We start from the raw sequence: 6,391 nt of genomic DNA on the forward strand, positions 1-6,391 counted from the left end.
GATAAGTATTGCAAGTTAGCAATGTTAATTATAGAAAACAAAAAGGTTTCAATTGGGAAAAAGTTGCTTTGCTATAATTAAGGGAGAGGAAATTATACTTCATCTCAAATCTATAAGCTTAGATCGTGAGGTTTTAATCATTTAGTCAAGGAAATATATATGAATTTCATGTTGGAAAGGCTCAACATAAGGAAATTCTGTATATGGGTCCATTATTTGCGTTCTTAAATTCGATTATAATTACGGCATCCCTTTTCATAATCTGAATTATGAGAACTTGGCAAATAGAAATGGAAATGTTATAGCAAAAGACTGGTTTAGTCTTTATGTGAGACATCATGAATCGTGTCCCATATGCTTCGGATATAGGATCAATTACATGTGCTATATTCATCCTTTCTAAAAGTTTCCAAAATGCCTGGGGCATTGAGAAGGGAAAAGGTTTAGAATTGGATATGACTAAAAGGATTAAACAATTGTCGAGGACAATCTAAGGTTTACCAAAGATTGGTTGCTCAAGGACAATTGGAAGTATAGTGATAATTCTGGAAGGACCATATTGACATAATCTGTATGGAGGCAACTCTTGTTCAGAAGTGATAGTCAAAATGAATCTGGAAATGTTTCAAAGTTAGAATTTTCAATCTGTTTAAGATTAGGAAACTTAATGCAAGAAGAATGTTTCTAAGTAATTGATCTCCTTTGGAATACTCTGTAATGATTATTGCCAAGTCTTTCTGACTTTGTGCATAATCATTACAAGAGGATCAATGCATATAAGTTTAGAATCTAACAGATTTCAGTAAATGACATGAATTTGGAATTCTTGTATTTACAGTAAGGATTTGGGAGTGTGAAAAGAGAATCATTGAAGTTATGTTCAATGGATCTAGTTCACAAAGTAAAGATCATAGACAAACATAGTATGCATACTTGGTGTGTGGCATGACTAGTGTTTAGAAAACATAGTGTACATGCTTGGAGCATGGGACAACTATTGTTTTAAATTCAAGAATAAAGTTGATAGCTGAAACAGTATACAATGAATAATGTGTAATCATATGGTGATAAATAAAAGGTGTTTTATTTATGTTCATAGGTTTTGATACCATATTGGATATAATTATTATTGTGTTTCACTTTGCATGTTTTGACTTCCCGAATAAACTAGATTATTCTTCCGGAATGACTAAGTTATTCAAACCATCCACAGTCGGTCATATGTTGGAACTAGATATGAATTAAGACTGTCATGGGTTGGCTTGTAGAGGTCTAAGGTGTTGGACAAAGGGCTACAACACTCATGAGTGCTCATAAGTTCTGAGTATTGGATTCAACCCGCGCTCATTGGAATCACTTCATGGATTTTATCACGAGTGATCATGAGACGATAATATCTTATATTCTTCAAACCTAGAGATATGAGTTGTTACTATGAGTTGGTTGTACATTGATTGCACGAAACCGCATTTGGTAACTCGGTGCTATAAAACGTGTCTTTGTGTATGATTCAACAAGTAGTAGAACAAGCCATATGAGTCAAAGTTTATCCATTCCTTTTACCTTCGGGATAAAAGCGATATATGTGGGCCCCTCGATGATTTGATGATGACAAATGGAAGTGCTTGGCCGGGCCAGGACTGATTTGATTTGTTCAATTAGTCAGTCGTCATAAATCGGAAATCGGGAAACAACAAATGGACAGAGAGAATGATTATAATCCATGTCTCAGTCCATATGATATCTAGAATGGAGGAATATATGATCCCTTATCTAATGGACAAGTCATTGACAAACGTCAGCGTTTATCGACAAGGTCAAAGTTCGACAGAAGCTTTTGAGAGCTACGATTGCCAGTTGGTTCCTGAAGTCATACGCAATAATATTTTTAGACTTATCCAAGTGGGAGACTGTTGGATTAATGTATAAGTCCATAACTATAATTGGTAAGACTTGACCCGACCCGGCATGGTCCATTTGGGTTGCATGGCATCATGCACTTGGATAGACTATAATGAGAGAAATAAGACACTTATGGTTATTAATATATTATAAGTTCTAGTATATTAATAATAAGAATAATAAGATTATTTAATTAGTATTGATCAAGAATTAATCTAGGATTAATTAAGTGATCAAAAGAAGACTAATTAAATATATGGGTTGATTGTGTAAATCATCCATACTAGTATAGTGGGCTAATGCTCCATGGATTATCTAGTTGGGCCAAAACCCATATGATGCTCCATCGATGCTCCATGGTGTATTTGAACCCATGGATCCAAGGAAATGGAAAGTCATGACAATTAGGGTTTGCCCTAATTGTAACACTATATAAAGATATTATTCTTGACAAAATCGGCCACTAGTATTATTCTAGAGAGGGCTAGCCGATTTTCATGAAGTGTAGAATTCTCTCAAGTTATTCCAAGTGTATTTGGTGTTGTGTGAACCATTTGAGGTGTCACACTTGGGGCACTAGGCACTCAAGTTTCATGAAGACAAGCACTAACAAAAGGTGTGTTATTGTAACTTGTGTTATTCAACGTTTAGTATGCTAGAATAGAACAATACCTTGGAAAGTTGATATTTGCATGTATAATAGAGAAAACATAGATCCAAGGTATTTAGGGTTGCATGTACACTTAGGAGTGTTAGAATGCTCATAACTCAACAGTTACAATTAGAGGTGCTACATTTGAGGCACTAGGCTTTCATAAGTTAAGATCAAGAAGAATTGTGATTGTTATTGTTACATAACAATCAAGGTAATGTTTCTAACCCTAATCATATGTCAATTTCGAATTATATGCTAGTTCATAGGGTTTATTGCTTTGGTATTCAATGTTGTATGATCAATTTAGAAAAAACTAGATCAAAGCAATTAGGGTTGCATGTACACCATAGGAATGATGTTATGCCCATAACCCAACAATAACTACATGACTTAAGGTTGTACACTAGGTAGGTACGAATGAAAGAACGTCTCACAAGAACCTTGACTATGCTTACGTGAATATTGCAACACAATATTTAATGTTTTAAATAATGTTTATGTGTATGTATTTAGGTTACATGGCCCAATGAACATCAAATGAGTATACAAGGTTCGTCGAGCATGTAGATGGGTCACTAAGACCCAATAAACATCTAAAGAGAATACAAGACCTATCGAGCATGTAAATGGGCCACTAAGGCCCAATAAACATGAACTTGGTATACAAGGTCCGTCAAGCATGTAGATGGGTCACTAAGGCCCAATAAACATGTAAGGAGTATACATGACCTATCGAGCATGTAAATGGGTCACTAAGTCCCAATAAACATGAACTGGGTATACAAGGTCCGTCGAGCATGTAGATGGGTCACTAAGGCCCAATAAACATGTAAGGAGTATACAGGACCTATCGAGCATGTAAATGGGTCACTAAGGCCCAATAAACATGTAAGGAGTAACAGGACCGTTCGAGCATGTAAATGGGTCACTAAGGCCCAATAAACATGTAATGAGCGTATCAGGCCCAATAAACATGTAAATGGGTCAATCAGGCCCACTAAACATGTAATGAATGTATCAAACCCAATACGCATGTAAATGGATAAACAAGGCCCACTTTTTGTAAAAATGACAATCTTGGCCCATTAGGCCGAAATTTTACAATTAAGGCCTATTTTTGGTAAAAATTACACTTTAGGCCCATTAAGACCGAAAGTTTACTTTTAAGGGCTTATTTTGTATAAAATGATATTTTCAACCCACTTTTGATAGAAATAACATTTTTGGCCCAAATTTTATGGAAATGACATTTTCAACCCATTTAACTGAAAAGTAACATTTTTGGCCCATGTTTGTTTAAAATAACAATTTAACCCATGAAAGTCAAATATTACCTTTTTAGGCCCATGAAACCATGAGTTTCTAAATAAGACCCATTTTTGTGAAAATTGACAAATTTAGCCCATTAAAAACCGTAAAGGCCCAAATAGAAGCCCATTTTGTGAAAATTAACAATTTTGGCCCCTTATACGGTTTTGTTTTGTTTTCTAGTGTATCTTAACATGTTTAATCCTTTCATCTTCATAGTAAGTTGCATATAGTTAATTAGTTTGCAAACATCACCAAGTTTAGTGGATATTTCAAGTTTAGTGAAGATCTAGCATGTTTTCACAACATAATCACAACATATAACATGAAAACACATATACATGCATAAATACATAGATCTAACACAAAAGCAACTTGTATCCTCTCCCAAAACATAGTAAAACCAAAAACAATGGGGTATGAACTCACATTAGGTAGAGAAAAGATGTAGTGGAAGTGATGAGGTGAAAATTTAGAGCCCGAAACACTTGGAGTGTTTGATGAATTTCCTAGAGATTTTGATACCCTAAGGTTGTTAACACATGAATTTATGTATGATTAGGAAGAATTTCAACAAAATAATGTGAAAAGTCTCTAGCTAGGCATGAAATACTTACAAGCATCTAGAAGAGTTTATGAGAAATAAGACTCCTGGAACTTGGCTTGAATTCTTTGAGAGTGTTCACGGACTTCTCAGTAAGTGAAGTGAGTTTGGTGAAATGGGGGGGTGGGGTTTACACTCATTATAAGGGATAAGGAGATGATTTGACATTTGCTTGGATTACTGATGGATAAAGCTTTGTTATTGATAGGTAATACATGTTTTACTGAGATTTGCATGGGAAAGTGGCAAAGACAACTCATCATCCATAAACACCTTTGAATATAAAGTGTTTACACCCAAAATGGGTTTACTTTTTGAGTTTACGCCCCATATGAGGGTTTACCATGGTGTTTACGCCCAAGGGGGGGGTCCTCTAAGGAGTTAACACCAAATAGGGGTCCTCCATGGAGTTCACAGCCAAATGGGGTTCCACCATGGATTTCACGGCCAAATCTTGGTCTATTTAATGTGTTTACGGCCAAGCATGGTCAAATGGGGTTATACAATCTTGGATGGTTCCTAGGAAGGGGTTCATGGTCTTAATGTATAAGAAACTCTAGTATGTTGGCCTTATAGTTCAAGCATTCAAGATTTAAACATAAACATAAGCCCTAATGTCTACATTAAGTGGTCCTTATTTGATTTGTAATAATCATTAAGGTTTAGGGAACGTATGAACTTCAATTCTATATCGCAGTTGAATCATAGCTAAAACACTTGCATATACAAGACCCTTGGACTTGGTTTTGATCTGAAATTTCTAGTTGTGACACAAATGAAAACTATGTTACTAAATATTCCTAAGCAATCTATCCTAACTATTAAACAATAACTCAAAAATCCGATCTTCGAACGATGCAATCGAAATCCATTTCTTCGTGATTAGACTCAGCTCACTCTTCCTTTAAGCTTCCTTTCTTTTCTTCGATCCTACAAACATCAAAATGCAATCTTATCACGTCAAGTATTAAGAATCTACAAATAGGAACTTAATATAGTTAGATAGTGGATTTACCTAAAGTAGAACAATACAATTTGATTTTACCCTCTCTTAGATCTCTCAGGGCAGCTCCATTTCCAATGTCCCTTCAAATGGCAATAGAAACAAGTGGACTCTTTGGCATTTGCACATGGAACTATTTCAGAATTGGCTTTTTTCTCATGATCAAAACTTTTGATCATGTCCAATTCCTTTCCCCTAGGAAAATAAATCATTTCTAGGATATCCATGTAATTCCCTATGTCCATGGCAACTTGGGAAGTTGATCTACCAGTCAAATTTGCTTTACCAGTGTGCCAAATCACTGTTGATTCAACAACAATTAGCAAATAAGTCAAATCAATGAGGGTCACGTCGTCGTCAATCATATAGTAATCATTAATGAACTCACTATATGAGTCATGAAGTGATTAAAGAACCAAGTCAACATCCAACTTCCTTGAGACAACGACACCTAACATTCCCAACTTATTAATATGAAACATCATCTCCAAGACGTGAGCACATATAGACTTTCCATCTTCGTGTTTAGTTGCTAATAGGGCTTGAGTGACCTTGAACTTTTCAAGTATTCGAACTCCTGGTTCAAGGAGAATTATTGGAGGAGATGGAGGAAGTGAAGAACGATCTCTGTTTCCATGATCCAATCGTGGAACATCATCTTTATGTGGAAAGCTTTTTCCAAAGGATTCAGGAAGATCATAGTTGTTAGAATTTGACATATACAAAAATGGGAGAAATTCAAGTTAGTTGATTAAATCCTTAATATAACACCCACATAAAATATCAAGGCTAGGACTCAACACAATAATTTACAATTCGGAAGAGGGATGTCGTAATCCAATTGCAAACTATTTGTCGGTAGGTAAGTGACGATTTAACAATTTCCACCATGAAAAACGAAAATGAACATTAGGTTTTA

The sequence above is a fragment of the Lactuca saligna genome, chromosome 5, assembly GCF_052625555.1.
Source record: "Lactuca saligna cultivar CGN05327 chromosome 5, ASM5262555v1, whole genome shotgun sequence".
NCBI lineage: Eukaryota > Viridiplantae > Streptophyta > Magnoliopsida > Asterales > Asteraceae > Lactuca > Lactuca saligna.